Source organism: Ixodes scapularis, unplaced genomic scaffold, assembly GCF_016920785.2.
Source record: "Ixodes scapularis isolate PalLabHiFi unplaced genomic scaffold, ASM1692078v2 PGA_scaffold3__209_contigs__length_174095766, whole genome shotgun sequence".
NCBI classification, from domain to species: Eukaryota; Metazoa; Arthropoda; class Arachnida; order Ixodida; family Ixodidae; genus Ixodes; species Ixodes scapularis.
This window is the reverse complement of record NW_024609868.1, coordinates 164,226,564-164,249,645: the sequence shown is the minus strand read 5'-3', so window position 1 is coordinate 164,249,645 and position 23,082 is coordinate 164,226,564. Positions and strand designations below refer to the sequence as shown.

Below are 23,082 nucleotides of genomic sequence, written 5' to 3'. Positions count from 1 at the left end.
TTGGTGCCCTTTTCGGCGTTCGCGCATATGGCGCGTCTTACTTGCTTTCCAAAGCGATGAACGCAAGCGTTCTGGGCTCTGGAGGTGGCATGCTGGACTAAGCGCATATTCGCTCTTTGTCGCGTGGTCGTGCCAGTGTCCAAATAGCCCTCAAACACTTCCGGTTCTGAACTCTGCGGCAGGTTTCACAGTATTTGCAAGATCCATTCCATTCAGGGCTCTCTGGGCGGCACCATTTTGTTCGACAGCAGCGCCTTCTCCATACATCCGGGAAATTCAGCGGGCTCGGCGGGGTAAAACGAGAGAGAGCTAGGGCACGCGTCCGACTCCGCTAGCAGACGACAAAACGGGAGGTTGCCATTCTCCATCTTTGGGCTGTATCGGCTGGCGAACATCGAACTCTCGCTCGTGGCTGCCGTTGTGAAGTGGTTCGCGTTCTTAGAATAGTTACGGCTACTCCAAAATCAGCCTAGAGCTCTCTGTTGTTCTACATCGGTAAATGATCAACTGCCATATCTTTTTTCCGTTACTTAAACAGCAGTTCAGTCAGCCGGCAGTACTACCCTCAACTACTGCGTGTATTGCGGCAGGAGAGCACGTTTTTACTTATTATTTCAGACATCCATTCATGGTCGCTAAAGGCCTACACCAGTACGAACTTTGTATAGTAAAAAAGGTACAGCCACAGGATTCATTTTTCGCCGGAGAGACCGGCCAGTCTGACACATTTTTTCCTATTTTCTTTTATTTGCACGCAGATAACAGCGCAATTGGAATCTGATAGTCTTTTTTATCTAGCACAGTAATACACGATAACTGGCATACCAAAATCTGCGCATCTGCGCTTGAAATTCCCAAAATGACGCGATTTTAAACAGAGTTTGTACGCCAGCCGGATGCTAGGTACTGCCCACTTGACATCCGGGTGAGAGGGGGAGGGCAATTCTTTCTGTTTTTACCCTCTCTGCTATAACCCTAATGAAAAGGTCTATACTGCCACGCGCCGTACAATTGATAAGAAGCGAGCGAACGCGGTGATCGCTGATAACGAACAGTGTGATCACATAGTCAGGATGACACCACACAAATTGACGCGCAGCGGTCAATGGGAGCCTCGTCGACGCGCGCCAGCCAATCAGACCGAAGTGTAAAAGGTGCCGTTGGCTAGCTTTGCGCGTGGTTTCATTAAGGTGCCGTTCTGCATGGTTTCAAAGCTGATGACGTCGGCTCTCTGCGTGAGACATTTAATGCTTTCGCATTAAAACTCGTTGTCAGCACACGACCCTTGGTATGCAGTGAATACTCATAATCGGCGCCGAGATGATTGGTAGCTTTCAGCAAGTGGATTTTTTCCTTCAACTCAAGAGTTGTAATATTTTCTTCTTTCTGTTTTAAGAAATAAGTACCAAATCTAAAGGTAGTGAAGTACTATGAACATTCAAACATCACGGCCTGAGCAGCATATGTGTACAGACTTTAGTTTTCGATGCACACTTAGCGTTCTATGCGATCAAAGGTAGTGTTAAATGTAGCGCTGTTTCAATCTTAATCAGCGTGCGATGTGCGCACTTACACCATATTTTATACAACCACACACTCCACCCTTTGCATATTTTTAGCTTTTCGAAATCACTGCTTTCGCGAAAAAAAACACCAAATTAAGACTGCTACATTATTTAAATTCTGTGCAAAAGCTATCCACACACGCAGAATCTTGGCTTGGCCAGTCACTGAATTTATAACTGTACTCGTATTAAAATAATTCTCATTTAATGTTGTGAGTGAATTTTTAACCTTGGCATTACTTTATTCAGCGTAAAACTCTCGCACTTGTCTTATTTTGGGTTTACCAAACTCAATATTTACACCTGAGTGTCATTTCTTTTCTAATCTCATATCGTTTTGCTCAAAAATAAACATCAAGTAACCTAAATGAGACACCTGACCAAAATAGATAGTTTATTTGTTTTCATTTTGTGGTATTTAATTACTCAAGCAAATATTTTCGAAACCCGCGTCTCTCACGTCACCAGGTTTTTCTGGAAATTCATAAAGAGCCAAACGCATGCACGACAAAAGGTCATATAAACTTTATCGCATCGAAATATGTAAAATTGGCCACCGAAATCCCCTGTATACTAATTACGCACAAGCGATCTTGTATTTTTACACGCGTCGGTTGTTTTGACGCGTATGTGTCTCGCCATTAGCTCAGAACGATTTGCTCGTTTTGTTCTGCCCACATTTGCTGGAGACGTGAGCTCGGGGGGTAGGCAACTGGCCCCCTTGCACAGAAACTGGCGAAGCCGTGCGCGTTCTACAGAAAGCTCGCGCAGAAAAAACCAAGCAAACGACCAGAGGGTGTCAATTTCAGGATATAGAAAAATACCACACTATCAAAGGCGCCACCACACAAGATTTCTTGCATTCATGTATACAGGTCTGAAAGGCGATCCCATCGCCATCTGTTGGTTCGGAATCACACTAACCAAGAGTGGGGTTGCACCTAAAGAGGCCCTGCAATCCAATTTAAGTGTCTTCCTTTTTTTGCAGTTTCCACATCTCTTGGGGTTCGGGCAAGCCAGCGGGCACGGAGACAGAAACTAAATATCACTGCGTCATATTTTAACCGGACGACGCGGAAACCTCCACATACGGGGGCGACCCGTGGTAACAAAAGCGGGCGATATGTGAAGTCTCTGGTCCTGGGCTTACTATTCGGAGCGTCAGTGCCGCTAAAAGCCTTTTTTTAGACGAAATACAAAATACAAGTGGCGCGAACCGTTTCAATTAATTATGAAAGTAGTTTCTGTTCAGTACTTTAGGTCAGCAAAGAAACAAATGCAGTTTCTAAAGTATGGAAACAAGAAATGACCCATCGACATACCCGCCGCCAGGCGGTGGAAAAGGCGGTGCATACTAGAAAGGGGTAGTGGGATCAGGCACCGACGTGCGGCGAGCGTAGAAAGGTCCCGGATGTACGCGGTGGCGCTGCGGTCGTATACGGGCTCGAGGATCCGACCGGTTCCGAGCGTTCCGAAATCCTTCGGCGAGCGGGTTTGACTTGCGGTTTGGCCATCTGGCGGTATGGCAGCGGGAAGTGGCTCCCGTTCTGATCTTTACGCCGTGTTTGTTGTCGTTTGTGGCCAATGAAGCGTCATGTCGAATTAGTGTTTAATCGCGCAGCAAAGCAATGCGAGCCGCCCTGGCCGCCCGCTTCATCCAGCCTATCTAGCCCATGCTTTATTGGCACCATCTCGAGCCGTCGGCACGGAGTGCGGCAGCCGTGAGCGCTCGCTGAGCTCACTATCCCTCCTCTAGTTCACGGCCACTCAAGCGACCAAGGACCAAGGATGAAGGTTATTTTTTGCTTGTTTTTGTAACTTTAGTCTGCCTATAACTTATGGTTGGTTTGCCTTGCTGCATACCCGACCCGGAGGAATAACACGGAGCCAACGGTTTTAACGAGAAACTACATTTAATTGGACATGGACGAGACGATGAAGAACAATAACAGAGAACCAGGGAGGACCGGCAGCGCCTGAATCCAGCCAGCGACTGCCCCCCGTGCGCCGCCTCTCCTCCGCCTTACCTAGGCGGCGCGTACCAGCGTGACGTCGCTGCCAAGCGCGAAATGTTCGCCACCTGTGCCCCGCAGTCAGGCAACTGGGCTGGGGAGCCGCCAGGGTGCCCAGAAACTCTTAAAATAAAGCGAAATTATAGAAAAGAAAAGTTCCATCAAGTTACTACGTTCAGTGCGCACAGGTTTGGTGCAAATTAAAAACAAAAAAGAGGCCGCATCTCCACGTGGTGAATGATGTTGATTGGGGCAAAGCTCTGGTGGTGCTGATGATACTGATTTTATTGTTCATAGGGAGTGCTGATGGTGCTGATCTTTCTTTTTATTGCTCATAGGTAGTGCTGAGTTGCGGGTTGCGTTTCGACTTCATTATTACTGCTTTATGGTCGGCGAAATGCAGAGCCTGTGGTTCTTCTAGCGGATCAGCTTGGATCCACTAGAAGCCGCGGGAACACGGTCCATGTCAGAAAGAGAATCTGTGGTATGGATCGTGGTTATATACGCAGTTGAGCATTTGACCGCAGCGCCCTCTCATCTATAAACGTTGAGCCGATGCATGCAAAGTTTAACGCCATTATATACGCATTTGACTGCAGCGCCCTCTCCTGTATAGACGTTGAGCGGCTACATGCAACGTTAAAAAATCAGGTAATAAAGAAACAAAAAAACAAAAAAAGTGCAGCGTAGTAGTTAAGACGCCTGCCTCGTAAGCAAGTGGTCCTGAGTTCAAACCCCCTGCGGGCGTACATTTTTTTTTTTTTTTTTTTTTATGTGGGCCGATTTTGGAGGCAAGTGCAATCGATGTGAGCACGGACGCCGGACGAATGGACAAGGCTAGACCCTAAGGAGCTTCGCCCCTAAAACCAGTCATAAAGCAGTTTCCGGGCCCCTTTAAGGTAAAATTGGGTATATTTGACTAATACTATATGTTTGATATTATTTATCTTATGACTTTACAGCACTCTGCGGTGGTTAAAAAATCACACGTTTTCGAGTATCCATAATTGGAACTGACCAAACTTGTTAGTTCCAGACAACTCTCCTAGTGAGAAATCTCGGCTTTATATGGTAAAACGCAGACGCCAATAACTCTGTTTAGTCGTATACTCACGGAGGGAGCTCCCGCTACGGTTTGCGTGAATTTTTGTTAGGTGACAGACTGCTTCTTATAGAAAGAACCAGACTGCGGTCTCTTCGGTTCCGCCTACTCACCGACACATGAGTGTATAAGGATTGTACAATATGGACATGTATCTAATTAAAACTTACGCTTTGGCTACAGACCGAACAAAATGACGCCGGACAAAATGGTCCCGGTCAAGATGGCCCCACGACCTAATGGTTTTAAGCCCAAACCCAGATAAGATGGTCCCAGGTAATATTTGTGGCATAGTTTGCTTGCTCTTCGGAGGTTAGTGAAGAGTTAGCATTTGATGCACATTGAAAATAGAGGAAATTTTCTACGGAATCCATTAGTTATGAAAGGTTAACCATTTTAAATATATTTAATTTAAAACACACTGCTTGCCAGTAGCTTAGCCAAGGACAACGTTACTAGAACACTCATTTGGGAAACTCCAAGCCCGTGAAACTTTTCCACAGCCAGTGAGAAAAACCTCTCGTTAGGCAAACACCACCACCACCCTTGAAACCTGGGCCACTGGCGTTCACCAAGACTGAGCTAAATACGATGACAGCGCCACACTTTAGGGACGAGTTGAAACATTAAATTTACTTTATATGGCTACTGCTAGAGCCACTGCATGTTCCCATAGTACTGAAGCTCCCAGGCTCAAGGTGCCAAGATGGCAGCTCAATCTTTTTTCTTTACTGTGGTCACCATGAGCTATCAGAAAGCATAATTTTTGCTTATAAAAGAACAAAAAAGCTTTTTTGTAACATCTTTGATTGGACATAAGTACGAAACGACAAGAGCATGATGTTTGCGTTCACTTTTAGGTTACAGGGTTTTGCGGCGCATTTAATATTGCTTTTGTACAGTCATGTCTCACCGGTGACTTCAGGCAGCGCGTCCCGACCTGGGTGCGTCCTAACTTCGCCAAATAATCGGGGAGCGTCCGCGTGAAAGGAGACGGGGGCTGGCAGCACTCCCTTCCACCGTATACACCAACTCATGTTTACAAACAAACCGGAGCGCCCCTAGCGGACGCCACCGGCGCCGCGCATGCGCGGTGGATGGTGGGCAAGAAGTCCGCCGTCGCCCATAAACAAACAATTGAATTGCGTTGTTGTAGGCGTCGGTGAGAGTCCCCGTGCTCTTTTTCGCGTTGGAATTGTTGATTCTACGTCCTCCTAACGATGTCTGACTACTTGAGCGGCTTCAGCAAAACTATCGAGGCAAAACTTTGCGTGAATAATGCGACGTGCGGCGATTCATTTCACGTGGACGCCGCAGAATGGGCGCTAAAGCCTGACTCCCACGATGAGATTCTGCTCGCTATTTACAGTCGCAACGTCGCTCGGACTGCAAAAGCGTGGACCGTAGCTGAGATGGTGGACATCGGTACTGAAAACCGCAAGTAGAATCGGGCATTACAAGTCGGTGATGGCCACTGGTAACAATGATCAACAACTTCTTGTATCTGTTTACACTCAGCCGACTTACCCCAACCAACCTTCAAAAGTGTTTTGAGGCCTGCACTTAGCTCTTATCGCAAGTACCGGGCCCACGTTTGGTTTACGGGCCGCTGTTGTTTGAACGAACTGACGACAAAAAGCAGCCAAGTTTGAAAGAGCAGACGACAGTTCGAACGCACGCGCAATGGAGTACGGGCAAGAAGCACCGCGTCCCGCGTCAACAAACCATTCGAATGTCACGTTGTCGGCGTCTGTCTGAGTCTGCATACCCTTTTTCGCGTTGGAGTTGTCGATTCAACGTCCTCATCGCAATGTCTTACCACTTCAATCGCCTGAGCGAAATTATCAAGGCTCGTTACGCCGCTAAACTTTCCGTAAATAATTTGACGTGCGGCGATTCATTCGCATGAACGCTGCAGAATGGACGCCAAAACCATGATGAGATTCTTGTAGCTATTTTCGGTCGCGACGTCGCTCGTGCCGCAAAATTGTAAAAGGTAGCGGCGATGATCGACGTCGATACTGAAAATCGGAAGCGGGAACAAACCAAGCGTAACAAGTAGGTGATGGCCACCGGTACCAATAATTAACATCTTGTATCTACTGTTTGCACCGAGCCTACTTAAGTATTTTGAGGCCTGCAATTACTTCTTATTGCAATCACCGGGTCAAAGTTTGGTCTACGGGCCGCTTTTGTTAGAACGAGCAGACGACAAAAAGCAGACAATTTTGAAAGAGCAGACGAAAGTTCGAACGATCAGGCGGCCGTGTGAATTTGAAGACGCACTGAATCCGTCGGTGGTCCGGACAACTTGGGGTTTTTCCCTCGTTCATGTTGGAACAAAGCAAATACATCTGGTGACCACAAATTGTGGCCCGCACACGCAATCGTAGTTCGACAGCGTCTGGTTTGCCCTTTTCACGGCTGCTATCCACGTTCTCGGACGATCGGAGGGGGCAGAAACACATGAAAACTGTTCTTCAAATCTTTCCAGACTCTCTTGGTAAAGCCCCCATCACAGCATTTTGACGAGAAGGCACGTCTTTTGTCCCGTTTCTTCCAAAGGAACACAATAATGCATGTCTGGCGCGGCGACTTCTGCCCACCGCCCCAGACCGGAAGTGCGTCCGGCGCGCCACCACCGCGGCGTGACGTAGGAGAGTTGAGTTGGTGTATACGTTTCGGCAGCCGTGCAGTTCTCTAAGTGGCCGCTGCGGGAGAAATGGCTGCGTCGCGATCGCCATTAGCTCGGTTCTCGAGTACGGATCGCTGCCATTTTTTCACAGCAGGCTCTATGGCAGTTTCCCAACTGTGTTGTTTTAATAATATTGGCCAAGAAGAAGAGTATACACCAACTCATCTATGTTACGTGACGCCGCGGGGGTGGCGCGTCGGGCGCACTGTGTTATGCGGGATGGCCATTCCCGTGTTGTTTTATAAGAAACCAGATTAAAACCTACCTTCTCTTCAAAAATCCGCTACTGGGGCTGTACCAGAAGAGATAGGAAATGTTTGAAGATCCGTTTCCATCCGTTTTCTGCCTGCTCGGTTCGTCTGAGAGCGTGGATAGGTGCCGCTGAAAGAGAAACCAAACACCGTCAGACAACAATTGCTTGCGGGGGAAGCATTCCGGGTTGAGGTCACCAATAATAGTGGTCGTCAGATATACTTGGTCTGTTCCAACATAAACGCGTGAAAATCGTCAAGTTGTCCGGGCAACCCGCTGTCCATGTTCACAGCGTCTTCACGTTCAAACGGCCGTCTGATCGTTCAGACGGTCGTCCGCTCTTTCAAACTCGTTCAAACTGTCGTCTGCTCGTTGAAACGACAGCGGCCACTAGACCAAACGATGATGATAAGAAGAAAAGGACAGGCCTTAAAGACTTTTAAGTTTGAAGGTTGTTTGGGGTAAGAAGGCTCGGTGTAAACAGTAACTACGAGGAGATGTTGATCATTGTTACCAGTGCCATCACCGACTTGTTATCCCTGATTCATACTGTCCGATTCTGCTTGCGATTTTTAGTATCGACATTGAGAATCGCAGCTACCGTCCACGCTTTTGCAGCCCGAGCGGCGCCGCGACTCAAAGTAGAGAGAACAATATCATCGTGGTTTTGGCGTTCATTCTGCGGCAATCACGCGGAATCGATTGCCGCAAGTCACATTATTTACACGACGTTACGCGGTATAACGAGCCTCGTTAATTTCGCTATGGTGCCTGGAGCGCGTCTCCAACTGCTGTGTTTAGCGTCCCACCCCGCCCATACATCAAAAGGGGTCCCCAAGTGGCAACCAATGACGTCACAGATTCCGGAGTGTCATGCTGTTGGAGGTCGCGATCCTGGCGGTTGGTCGTACAAATGCGGGCGAAAGGCACGAGCGAATGCGAGTGTCGTTGTCGTCGCGGCGTCCCAGCTTCTGGCTGCGGACACTTCCGTGGACTGCCCCACCAGAGAGCGACCTGCAGCAGAACAGGCGTCTGCCACACGAACCATCGCCAGGATCGCGACGGCGACAGCATGACACCTCTGTGACGTCATTAGGCGGAAATCAAAGAACCACTTTTTAGATTTGGTAAACAGACCAGTCGGAGTCGCGTTCCAAGCACCATAATTTCGCTAAGGCCACAAAAATAGTAAGGCATTGCTAGAAAGACGTAGAATCAACAATTCCAACGCGAAAAAGAGCATGGGGACTCACCTTGACGCCTACAACATAGCATTCCAATGGTTTGCTGATGCGGGAGCGGCGCTTGTTGCCCACACTTCATCGCGCATCCGCGGCGCCAGTGGCGTGCCGCTAGGGGCGCCTAGCGGCACGTCACCGGTGACTTTCACACCTAAAGTACGTAACAAGGATGGCTAGTCGAATACTGGCTTTCCTACGGAAAAACATCTCGTGCGCTCCACAATTTTTAAAACACACTTTCGTTTCTTCTTGTGTGAAGACCATTCTCGAGTATGATTGCGTTGTTGGGACCCGTCCCAAGAGTATCTCATTGATAAAATTGAAGGAATACAAAAACGCGTCGCTAGATTAATAAGAAATAACTACAACTTTCATAGTAGTGTCTTTGCAATAAAACACAATCTGCAGTAGAAATTCCTCGCTGATAGACGTAAATATTTTCGTCGAAATTTTTTTTCACGGTATTGTCTCTGGTGTGTCCAAAATAGAAAAATCAGATTACCTCTCTGAGCTATTTTATGCGGCGCAGGGTAGATCATGACAAGAAAGTTCGGGAATAAACCTCAAAGTCTGACTTGTTTCGCTATTCACTTTTTCCGCGAAAAATAAAAGACTATACTCGGCGACAACTTTTATCGGCAATGCAGTGGAAGGTACGTCCCGCGTCCCCTCTCCTATTTTGAGTGTACGCAGGCTCTCCTCCACTCCCCGGAAATGGGGGAGGAGGAGAGCCTGCGTACACTCAAAATGGGAGAGGGAACGAGTTCCTGTACCTTCCACTACATTGCCAAGAAAAGTTGTCGCCGAGTATAGACGAGCTTGCCGAGTGAGACTGCGACCTTGGAAAATCTAGATTAGTTTCTTTTATAACTCCAGCATTGTGTCTTAATAGTTTATAGACATAATGCTAAATTACCCAAGCATCCAGGAGAATGCAGGGATTGGTGTTCCACGTGCCGCACGCGCACGCCTTTCCCGTATTAAAGACTCAAAGTAAATACCCCCCCCCCCCCCCCAAAAAAAAAAAATCGTTCATGAACGCGCCTGCAAGATGCCATTCGTTTTAGAAAGGTTACTACTGCTGAGGCCAGCACGTGCGGCGCGTGGAACACCGCCAACCCCTACATTCTCCTTGATGCTTTGGTAATCTAGCAATACGTCTATTACAAATATTGTATCAACGCATTTGTATTGTTTTTCATGCGAACCAAGTTTGTTCCTTATATATATATATATATATATATATATATAATGTTATATGCGCCCGTGAGTTTGTATATATCACTTTCTGTACCTCATGTATCTTAATGACGTATGATGCGTTCAAATATATATTTACTTATTTTCTGACCCCCCCCCCCCCCCCCCCCCCCCCGGATTCATCGCAAGTGTGTGATTTTTTCACTATTCTGCCGAAAATAAACTGTATAACTTTTCGCTCGACAAACTGGATTTCACGTTTCCAGCAAAAAACCCAGTTAGATTTCCTGTTCCATAATCCAGTTTCCGAAAATCTACACTGATTTTTCTTTTTTTTTTGGTACCGTTTTGTTATGTACGAGGTGTTGCTTTAACGCGCCCAGCCACTGGTGGCAGCTGATAAAACCTGTTTGCTCTACTGACATCTAACAACACCTGGTTAGTTCAGTTGGTAGAGCGCTCCACTGCACATGGAGAGGTCCCGGGTTCGATACCCGGACCAGGCGGATTTTTTCGGTCGCGCACCAGTCACCTATATCTGTGATTTGAGATTTGTGTTTGTCCTTTGTCCCCCTTGTCCCCCTGGTCCAGGGACTATTTTGGTTAGCCCAGCCTGGCGCGCCGGAGCGCTCCTCCTTGCCCCTTTTCTCTCGCGCCTGATTTCGCTACGCAGAGGAGAGGTAAGGAGATGTGAACGCTGCTTCTGGCGTCTGCATCTGGTCACGTGCTGGGGACCCTGTGTAGCTATTTATGTAGCGCACGCTCAAAGTCGTAAACTAAAGCAAGTCTAGCACTGTAAATAATATTACAAATATTGAGCAGTGTGCTTTGATGGGCTACAAATATTATATGTATATCTCTTTAAAAAAAAAAAAAAAAAAACATTTCGTGATGGTTTCCATCTGTTTTTTCTGTTTTTTTTTTTCTTTGTTTTTCTTTTTTAGTGTATTTTTAAACAGCACGCAGTACGCAGGCCAGGAAAGATCATTGAAAGAAAACCTGAGACTAAGCCGTGTCGTGCTGTCCTTTTCTGTGTGTGTGTGGTTTAGGGGTCTCTTTAATCATCTTTTTAAACGTTTGCTTAGCGATCCTTCGATTAGGTGGTGCGAGGTGACACCGCGGATTTTGCGGGCGCTTCCTTTGGTTATTGGAAGAGGCTAATTCAACGATCATTTGCGCTCCGCGTCAACCTCCCAGTCGAGTCTCTTTCAGACGGAGGTAACCTGCCGTCGACTTGGATCTCCTCCAGGGTACCGGAGGTTTCTTCTTTCTCTTCGGGCCCTCTTCTTCCTCACTTCCCCCTCCCGGTTGCACCTCGGTCACCTGGAAGTCGGCCCCTGGCAACTGGGTCTTTCAATCTTTTTCCCTCTTTTTTTGCTCATTCCACGCATTGTTTTTTTTTTTTTTTTTTGTGGAAAAAGGTTGAGGGGAAATTCAGGGCGCCGAACCGAAAGTCGGCCGGTCCCTGCGTCAGCACCTCTGGCACTTGGTTCGGAGGAACCACGGACGACGATTCCAATCGGAGAGGAAGGAAAAAGAGCCTTCGGGCGGTTTTTGGCAGGCGGCCTTATGAGGCATCGACACGAGCATACCCCAGGACCGCAGTTGGCTCACGAAGCTTAATCAGGCGTGCTTTCCCGAAAATGCATTTTTTTCTCACTTCTAAACAAAATATGCAAGGAATACTTTTCGAGCAAGGGGGGAGGGTCCGCCCCCTTTTCTTTAGGATCCGCCCCTGCGTCGGCTACAATTTTATCATTGAAAATTTTAAAAAATCACATAACGTTTCCATTAGAAAACGGTTAGTTCTGATTCTTTCACATCTGGTTCTACATTTAGGCGGATAGGGAGCGTTCAGCGGTGAGTATCTCCTTTTGCGGTCGAAGAGAAGAAAAAAAAGCCTGAGTGTCTTCTCTTTTTTCTTTTTTTTGGAAGGGGGGCCGGGGGGGGGGGGGGGGGAGCGGTGGGCATTTTATATATCAAATAGGACTGGGCGATGGATCGATGAACCTACCGATCAATCGATTCATGCTTTAACCGAGACTATTCTTTTCAACTGGGTAATCGGTTAAGCTTGACACCGGTTAGAAAAAAAGGAAGAAGACGTGTTCGAAATAGGAAGCCCGATTTGCTCGCTCCGCGTAAGCAAACCCTTTTCCTGCTTTCCCTGTTATTCCTGCGTTCTTTCACATTTTCAATTTTATATTAAAACGTCCCCCTGGCCGAGAATGCGGCACCGCACCAAGCTGTGACCCACAAACAACGGCCACCGGCTACATGGTCCCGATCACCACCCTCGCAGCCATCAGTACCCTGCGATCAAATGAATCCTTCGAATCAAAAAACCTCAACCATTGAGATGGCCACTCAGATTCCACCACCCAAGAGAGTGCGTACAGAAGAGATATCCAATGCAGATGAGGACAAATTATCCGTTAACAACATAGACGACGAAGACGACTCTACACCGTTCATCAAAGTGTCGTATCATAAGAACAGGCCATCTCGAATTCCGGTCATCTTCAAGCCGACATCACCTGAATCGTCATTTTGGAAGGTGAACCCAAATTCAATTGCAAAAGACATCGTTGCAGTAACGCAAGAAAAGGTATTGTCACACAAGATCAACAAGGATGGAAGCCTCTCTGTGAACATGGCATCACTTGGATCCGCAAACAAACTACTGACGCTGCAATCCCTAAGAAACATCAAGGTCTTTGCAACCGTGCCACAGACATACTCAAGAAATTTAGGAAAAATTAAGAATGTGCCTCTTGAGTATCCAGACATTGCACTCCTCGAGTATTTTCTTGACGCCGGGGTAACGTCCGTGCAACGACAAGTTGCATACCTTCGCAAGGAGGATGGGACTGTCGAACCACGACCCTCTGGAAGCGTTATCCTTGTGTTTCGTCCCGACCGCCCGATGCCCCAGCGCGTGTTCCTTGGCTTCACTAGTCACCCCGTCGAAGTGTACTTTGGACCACCGGTTCAGTGCTTCAAACGCCAAAGATACGGCCATGTTGCCAAATATTGCCGAGGCCCACAACGTTGCAAAATCTGCGCTGGACCGCATCACTACAAGAACTGCACTTCTAAACAAGAACCAAAGTGTGCCAATTGCGACGGCAAGCACTCAGCATCCTTCTCCGGCTGCCCACGGAAGCATGCAGCAACCGCAGCAGCTCGCACAAGCATAATGAACGGCCGAGCTCTCAGGCGCCGTGCGCCTTCACCTAACCCTGAGGTCGTACGACTCCCGACGTTGTCTCCGACTCAACAAGAAAAACCAGAGAAACCTACATACGCCGGTGCAGTAAATCGTCGTCCCAAAGCACGTGTGGCACATATGACTACAGAGACACGTAGCAACAGTGTCGCACAACAAAAGAAGAATGCCGCCGAGACATCGACTATGGATGCGCCACGTGCAACACCGAACGTTCGATCCTCAGCGAACCATGGTCCATCGGCTTCTTCGGAATCTGTGCCTACGCCACGATTTACGTCCCGTCAGCAAGGTGACATAAGTCAAGTATTGCTACCAATGTTCTTCGCAGCACTAAAGGCCATTCTGAAAACATCACCAGACGCTAACGATCTGCCAGAAGTAAGGGCGTTTCTCGCAATGGAACACCTGCTAAAGGCTTCAAATGATTCTTAAAAAATTGAAAATAACATCGGGTGCAATTGAAGATAATTATAAAAAGGCCACTATTTTCCAATGGAACGCTAGAGGATTAAGGTCCCGATTGTCCGATTTTAGACAGCTGGCTTTCAAGTACAAGTACCCTATTATTGTTATCTGTGAGTCCAGGTTGCCTTGCAACATGCGTTTATCAGGATACGAAAAGTTTGACTCCTTACGTACTAATAGGGAAAGTCGCGTGACTCTCTTCATTCGCAGAGAACTTACGTACGTGGCACATATTATTCCATCCCACCCGGACAATGAGTATGTTTGTGCTACAATTTCTGACGAAAAATGTACGTGCTCATTCACCATTATAGGAGCATATATACCTCCAAAGTCTAAGTTCGACAGAGCATGCTTAGAGAACATTCTGAACACAGTCCCATCGCCACATATAATTACAGGCGATTTTAACGCACACCCCTATATATGGGGCAGCCATCGCACAAATCCTCGGGGTAGGTGCCTTGCTGGCATAGCACATACACATCATTTATCCCTATTAAATGATGGAAGTCCCACATACCTCCGGGGTGCAGAGAGTAGCAGTTGCCTGGATTTGACATTTGTCTCATTTGCTCTGGCGTCTCAAGCTATTTGGTTCACAGATATTGAAACTCGGGGCAGTGACCATATACCCACATTCACAATTATACAAGGATTCATCACAGGCAAAAAGAGTCATGTTGTCAAACGAGTTGATTGGTGGGAGTTTGAGCAGTCAATGAGAGGTAAATGCAATACGCTGACTGACTGTTCTGAGTTCGAAAAAGCTGTCATTGACTCTGCAAACTCATCAACCCATAGCCATAGCCTTCCACTTAAGCGAACAACTATTGACGCAGAGTACGAACGTCTTCGGGCCATCCGGCGACAGGCGGAGAGGCGTGCTTGACGAACTGAAGAAAAAGACGATATTCGCGCGGCAAGAAATCTGCAGAAAAAAATAAGCCGCCATTTTGACAAGCTCTGTCAACGTAAATACAGGGGATTTTGTGAAAATATTGATCCCCGCAAGCCACTCTCCGCGATTTGGAAAATAGCTCGAGGCCTTAAGTCTCCTCCTCAACAATATCACCCATTCCGAGCACTTGCGTTGTCGGCGGCATGTTCACAAAAGGATCTTGCAAACGAGTTTTGTGCATCTCTCACGTCGAGTGTTTCCATGCCGAAAAGTCGTCCTGTCCCTACCGCTGCAGCACCATCAGATGTTGATGGCTGCATGGACGATGTCTTCACTCGTGGCGAACTAGATGCCGCTCTTGTATTTATAAAACCAAACTCATGTCTCGGTCCAGATGGGATAAAATATGCTTTCTTAACACATATGGGGACTGATGCTCGCAATTGGCTGCTGGAATATTTTAACAAATTATGGACAAATGGAGAAGTACCTAACACATGGAAACGGGCAAGAATTGTTCCATTACTGAAGCCTGGCAAGTCGCCCTTACTTGTATCATCATACCGTCCTGTTGCGCTGGCAAGTTGTGTTGGCAAGTTGATGGAGAAAATGATTAATCGTCGTTTAGAATGGTATCTGGAAAAACGAAGAGCTTATCCAAAAAATATGCATGGTTTTCGTCGAGGAAGAAGCTCCGTGGATCCTGTCTTTGATCTCGTCACCTACGTCGAAGAGGAAAGATCTCAAGGGAGGATCACAATAGCGGCATTTCTCGACATCAAAGGAGCGTTTGACCGTGTCACTCATAATGCCATCTTTCAAGCGCTACAGGAGGTTGGCATCGGAGGCCGTCTCTACAATTGGATCGAAAGTTATCTCTCAGATCGCACCATTTATATGACCACGCAAGATGGAGACACGTCAAACCATTTCATCTCTCATGGTGTACCCCAGGGAGGCGTGTTAAGTCCAACCCTATTTAATATCACGCTTATCAGGCTCGTGCAGTCGTTGCCACCAAATGTAAATGTATCCTTATACGCACACGATATCTGTATGTGGGCTTCTGGCTCCACTCGCGTACAAGCTAAAGCCAGAGTACAATTAGCTTTAAGGCTGCGGTCCCACGGCAGCCATCTTGAACAAGGCGTTAGTTCAACCAATAGATGGCGACACCCACCCGTGGGGTGGCCGAAACATTGGTTCCCAGTGGGATGGCTCGAGCACCATCACGTTCCCCTCGTGGCCTTGCTCGCGCCGCTGCCAGCGGTGCTCAGCTAGCTCAAGTAGCCTGGCCCAGCAAACGGATGTATGCGAGAATGTCAGGCTGTGTATAAATTGTTGTATGATATAGGGAGATGCGGTCGGCGGTTGTAACGTGCTTTCGCAATAAATCTTACCAAGAAGGAATCAAATGTTGATTGACGTGTCAATATTCTATCAATGAAAATTTCCTCTGCAGGAATGCACGCTCAGTAGACTCAACCAGTGGAAGCGGACGTCGAGTAAACTGCTTCGCGATTTACGGTACTTACCTCACCATTTTAATGACGACTAAAATAACGTCACGAAATATTGTGTTTCACGGGGTCCGGAAGATGTTGTAAAGGTTGTTACATAGTTCCCGGAAAACAAACGCCGTTGCAATATTTTCGGAAGTACCGACACACATTATGTTGTAAGTACAGCTTAGGGAAACCATCAGAAGAAATACACGCTTTCAGACAGCTGTGCATGGGCGCCGCCATAACCGACCTTCAGTTTGTGTTCCCTCTTATTCCGTTCGCTCCACTTCATCATTACCACAGCAGGACAGGTCATTGTCATTTTAAGTATTACTGTGTCCTTCTCCCCAGCAGAGGCCCTTGTGGAGGCTCGTCAACGCCCGCTTCAGTGGCTCGGCATTTCGGTAAGACAAGAGAAAGGCGGCTATGGCGGCTCAATTTGGCGCGCGCTGAAAGCGTCTATAGGAAGACGTTTATTTGATATGAAGACGCTATGAATGAACGGCGTTTAGCGACGGCAAGTTATGAGCGTTCGGGAATTTATAAGTTGACGTGATTGCTAACCATGGACATGCGGACAATGAAGACCAGTTTTGTCGGAAGATGGTGTTGTGGTGATGACCGGATATCGGACGACTCATGGCAGACGAACAAGCAAGTTTCTTCTCAGCGATTGGTAAGTGTCCAGTTTCAAGCACAACACGTGGCTACCGACGTTGTCGACGTTTCGAACACTTACCGCTTTCGACAAAAGTCCTGGCACCTGGGCTAACTTTGTGGAAAGACTCGAACAGTAACTGAAAACGATCCACTGTTCAGTCGGTGGGTGGCGAAACGTATCCACATCTGCGGAGTCATGTACGATGCGTACTCTAAGTGGCTGGAAGTTTACACGATGTCTGCCACGACGTCCAAACACGTCATTGACGTTCTACGGTCTCTTTTACCTACTTTTGCCCTACCGAAAATACTTTTCTCTGATAACGCGCCAAATCTTGCCTCAAATAAAATAAACAAGTTTTTGAAGAAAAAAAAAACGGCATCAGGCATCACATTAGTGCACCATACCATCCTGCAACTAACGGGCAAGCAGAACAGATGGTGTGCGAAACGAAAAAAAAAAATCCCTTTTGAAGCTTACGGAAGAAGCAGTTCAGTGAGGAATCGCCAGGTTCTTGTTCCGGCAGCACGCGTCGGTCTCATCTTACACGAAAAAAAACCCGCCGAAGCAATATTCGGCGGAAGAATAGCCACAGCCCTCGATCTCATGATACTATCGCTTACGAACAAAGATCGAGAGATACCCACATCGGGAGTAATGGCAGTTTATTCGGTCGGACAACTCGTCTACGTGAGGAATTTCAGCGGAAGTCTGGCCTTCCATGTAAAACTTGAGTAGAAAAGGCTCTATATTGGTTGACCAGGAGGTGTCATCTCTCTGAATAGGTTGGATATCAATGCCCTTAAGTGTAAATATAACTAAATCACAAACCTTTCTTTGTGTATTGTGTAACTGCCCTTGTATTTGATAGTAGAAGCTACGGTGGTGATCTGGACCTTTCACACCAGACTCCTTTTTCTTATTTTTCGCCTCATACTCCTTTGCGGTTTAAGTATGCTTCAAGAATCTTTTGGAACGGGGACACTTTACGTCAACGAGGCCATTTGTTCCAAGTAGTCAATCAGGGAATGCTGCTAGAAATCCGTCCCTCATATTAACGAATAAGCCGCGCTTCTGCACAGTGCAGTTTTCCTGTTCCACGTACAGTTGTAAAGCAACATCCTCATTGATTCTACCATATACTGTTGCGGGTGAAGAAAGTCTTTGGGTACACGATACTTGAAACAAGTCTGGCACTGTACGTTGTGGTTCAACACCCATTAATGTCGTCGTCCTTATAGAGCCTCATCATTTAATCATTACCTCGTCACCTCATATTGCTCTTCATCAACAGTAAGTACAATAGGCTACCGCCACATTACAATCCAAGAATTGAAAAATTAAGTCGTTCAGTCCTTCAACCAGTTTATAATTTATATAATGTTATTACGTTACATTACCTCGAGACGATCGACGTCCATTGTCGATCTTCAAATACTTATACCTGTATATAAATTAGACGCACAAGGGGGGGTTGGTTGCCGAGTGCATGGTCTAGCGCAGACCAGCTCGGAGCACTGGGAGCGAAAGCTCGCGCTGCAGAACCCACCCCGCCCCTGCCGTTTCGATCTGGAAGAGCATCGTACCGGCGTGCGGTCGTGCATCACTACTGCGTGGCGCACGTTGAAGACCCCAGGTTTTCGGTTGTACCGCACTGGCTAAATTGCTCATCTACAGCTGAGACACCAGACGCCCACTAAGGCAGACTAACTTCCGGCTGAATAAACATACACACAACAATTTGCAATTAGACGCATAATAACAAAGAACACAGTGTGCCGCCTCTTTTCTTTGGATGCCTTTTTTTCTAAACCAGCGCAAGCTCGTGCGTTCTCTCTTTTGAGACGGTTAGAACGGTCGCGTATAAAACCCGCGTTTCTCCTACCCGCCCGCTTCCTCCTCTCATTTTGTGTATTTGGTTATAACTAAATAAGCTATAATAATGGTGTATTATTCATATTTAATTTCAGTTTCAGTCAGGGAAAAGGAGTTTCGCGGCAACTAGAGCCAATAAATGAGCTGCGCTTAGAGTATCGGCACTCTCTTCCCCGACAGTCTTGTGAACGCCGCCATTTTGGTGCTTGTGCAGAGCAGGCGCAACTGCCGATCGTCATGATTCAAAAGTGCGACATCGTCAGCATTAGATTCGGTGTTATGAAGCTCATGTAATGTTGCTTTGCTTTGTCGCAAACTGTTTAAAGTGGGGGACGGAAAAGCGTTTCTTGTGATTTCAGATAAAACTTCAAATAACTGGCAACCATAATTTTAAGCCATACTAAGGCCAAGCGTGGCTACTCTGAAGCGTAGCTTATTTAATAACACTATTCATGCTCTTGTTCAAGAGGCTTGTAATACCTAGGGTGCCTCAATGTCCTTCTGTTTAGGGTGATGCCACCCTCTGTAGTACCCGATGCCGACAGCACGCGCTCACGGGGAAAATACAAAGAAATCGACGAAAACAAAATGTCGCCATAGCACAATCAGCGCCACGAGCGCGTGCAGGGACACGCTCTTTCACGCGCTTCTGAACAAAAAATAAAAATAAAAGAGGGGGACAAAATGGCCAGATGTCGTGGTCCACCCTAAGCAAAGGGCACATGAAGTGCTCCACCCAGTAATACCTGGAGGGGCCATATCGTAAGCCCCGTGGATTCCACAAGCCACTACCTTTTGACACCTGCCTCTTTTTCATTGTTCCCGCTTGTGCCAGTAAATTAGCTACGGTTCAGAGTAACGACACTTGGCCATATTGTGGCTTAAAATGATGGTTGCCAGTTATATGAAGCTTTATCTAAAATCACAGGAAACGCTTTTCCCTCCCTCACAAATGTTTAAACAACCCGCGACAGAGCATTGCAATATTGCATCAGCTTCCTAGCACCGCATCTAATGCTGAGGAAGTCGTACTTTTAGATCACGATGATCGGCAGTTGCGTTTGCTCTGAGCAAGACCCAAAATGGCGGCGCCCAAAACAATTTTGGGGAACGAAGTGCCGATACTTTAAAGCTCATTTAGTGAGTCTAGGCATAAAGTGAACACGGGTGTATTCTTTTCCTCTTCGTCTTCGTTGTTTATTGATTTCAATCATATCGAATAATGAACACATTATATCACGCTACGCTTGTGTAAATATTGGTCTTAGATTTATTAGCCTGACCCAGTACTTAAACCATTCAGTTATCGATAGTAAATCTTCCAATATATTTTTTAAATGTGAGGGTAAAAAGACACGGAGATTGATGATGATACAGACGCCAACGCCGCCCTCGGAAATGTTTTGAACATTAGAAATCAGCAGTTTGTCTGCCATCCGCCAGGTAGCGCAACAAAACACCCAAACAGTTTTTAATTGTTTTTAAAATTAGCTAAGCTCTACACCTATTTAAAAACCAAAGCAATATCATTGTGAAAATTTAATACATCGCAATGTATATCTATTCCAAACTATAAATGTTATTAAATGCCAATAAATCTGTTTGATGTCCAAAACAGATATGCGTCAAAAACAGGTAAGTTTGAAGGGCTCCTGGAGCGTTATGACTTTGAAAATGAAAAAAAGCCATCGTCCACCTCTTGGGCAACCATTGTAGCTCTAAATGATATAAAAGATTTTATCATAGTTTAATTATTTCTTCAGCGGCATTTGAACTACCATGACACGAAGCACAAAAAAGTGCTACGTTTGATATAAAATATCTAAACAAAAAAAATTTACACAACATTAAACTTTTTTCTGCATATTACCAATTATAAGCACTACATCTGTAGCTAATTTAATTGCCCTAGCTCTTGTAATTAAAAACATATTTGTGCGGGAAAATGTCAATTTTAGGGCAATATTTGGAGGGATGAAAAAAACAAAGTAGTGCAAATATCAAAAAAGTGGATCGTTAGATTCTGCTCCGACATCATCTTAACAAAACTGCTATATTGGAACCGTGCTATCTTTAATGGATCGTTCATAAAACATGAACTAGCGGAGCAAGTGAGGGTCCGCGCCATCATATTCGCAACGCTACAAATGCGCATGAACAGTAAAAACCAACACATACATAATATCAAATGAAAGAGGATTGCATTGCCTTTCAAATGACATCAATCCCACAAAACAGTATTTAAAAGGAGATGAGTAATGGCCTGCCGAAAAGTACCTAAACTGCCACATTCAGTGGGACCGTGGCCTTAAAGAAAGTTCACAGATACCTTTGCGTCCGTGGCCTTGAAATCTCCGCTGCCAAATCTGCTGCCATTGCATTCACTCGAAGGAACATGGACCGTTATCTGCTTCGCATTTTTAAGCACACAATTTCATACGTCAAAAGTCACATATTTCTTGGCGTATATATTGATAAAGGACTAACTTGGACCCCGCATATTAATTACCTAAAACGGAAGCTGGTGAGTTTCATTGACCTGTCCCGCTTCATTAGTGGCACAACGTGGGGAGCGTCAGTGCGGGCGTTGCTACGTCTCTATCAGGCTTTATTTACTGGTTTGCTTAGGTACAGTCTTCCAGTTATCAACGGCATGTGCCGTACAAACTTAGGCACACTTCGAAGCCTTCAGGCACGCGCTCTTCGAGCCTGCCTTGGGCTTCCAGCATGTGCGTCAACAATTGGAACTATAGCAGAAGCACGCGTCATTCCTATTGGCGACGTGAGCGATCAAAAGTGTCGCTGTGGTCGGCCCACCACAATTGGCCGAATGCTGCCTATGACGTCAGCAAAGGATGTCTCATCGAGGGAAATAAGAGGAATGTAAGAACTTCAATTTTGACGGTGTTGGTAGTGTTGCTTTGAGAGCGCTATGATTTCAGGCTTCCAGAATGCTCATAACGAACACCATCGAGCCTGTTGTTCACAAGGTAATGACGTCACGAAAGGTAACCGAACGAGGGCGCCACCGAAACATCTCGCCGCTAATAAGCATCCTGCTCATGCAGGAAACTCTAAGGCTTCATTTAAGACACTTAAAGGGATACTGAACCAAGGGATTTGGTGTCCATAATAAGTGGCGCACGTTCTTTCCACGAGCCAGCAGCCGCCGGTGTGCGCGAGCACAGGCAACAAAAATGACGTCACAGACCTCCATTCGTGGTTGAGATGACAGTGAAATGTATGGGCTTCTGACCAAAGGAGAATAAAGACAAGTTTTTATATCTACACAGTGGTGCCTGGTGTAAAAAGTAAGCGATGAATTGGTCTAACAAGCACGTAGCTTTCACTTGTAGAGATGAAAAGCCTGTCTTTATTCTCCTTTAGTCCGAAGCCCATGCATTTCATTGTCCTCCCAACCGCGAATGGAGGTCTGTGACATCATTTTTGTTGCGTGTGCTCGCGCACACCGGCGGCTGCTGGCTGGTGGAAAGAACGTGCGCCACTTATTACGGGCACTAAATTCTTTGGTTCAGTATCCCTTTAACTCAGCGTGAAGATCACTCTCTCGCCACCATAGAATCTGCACGTCCAAACTCGAGCTACTCCAAGGCGCTGTCCCAGGTACGGCGATACTTGCCGGGAGATCTTACACAAGCCACAGTTTGCACGACACCTCCGTGGAGATTTCCGGAACCAGATGTCAAACTTGATATTCCTGGTATAAAGAAAAAATCAAATATGCCAATGGTCGTGATTTTACAGGTTACTATGTCCCACATTTACGGTAACCATCTCTCAAGAACACATGTCTACACCGACGGCTCATGTACCTCTGATAGTTCTACTTGCTGTGTAGTCATTCCAAGTCACTGTAGAACCGTGAGATTCAAGCTAAGCCACGTAACTTCATCTACGATGTCAGAGCTAGTGGCAATTCAAAAAGCACTTCAAATCATCTTGACACAATTGTCCCACTCGTGGACAATATTTTCTGACTCCAAGCCGGCCCTCCAAGCAATATCAGCATTTTTGCGACGCGGTGAAAATGACCAAGTGGTTTTCGAAATAATGACCCTTCTTATGCAGTGTTTGGATCTAGGACACAGTGTACAGTTTCAATGGATATCAGGTCATTGTCGTTTACCTGGAAACGAGGCTGCAGACGCAGGTGCGAAGTCAGCCCATTCTCTTGATGCAACTATTACGATTCCGTATTGTCGGAATGACATTAAATGCCTTATCAATCGTCACGCCGCCAGCGCAAGGAGAAATCTATGGCACGACGTCTCCTACCACTATGCTCCCCTCTACGCGTTGGACCCAAATCTTACCCTTCAACTTCCACGTGATCTTCCCCGGAGGACAGAGGCACC

The 23,082-nt window shown here is 46.5% G+C and overlaps 1 non-coding gene across 1 annotated transcript; it reads left to right on the top strand.

The window, feature by feature from the left end:
- Positions 1-10,500: 10,500 nt before the first annotated feature.
- Positions 10,501-10,573, top strand: Trnac-gca. Its single transcript has one exon. It is a non-coding gene; the product is annotated as a tRNA-Cys (tRNA).
- Positions 10,574-23,082: the final 12,509 nt, after the last annotated feature.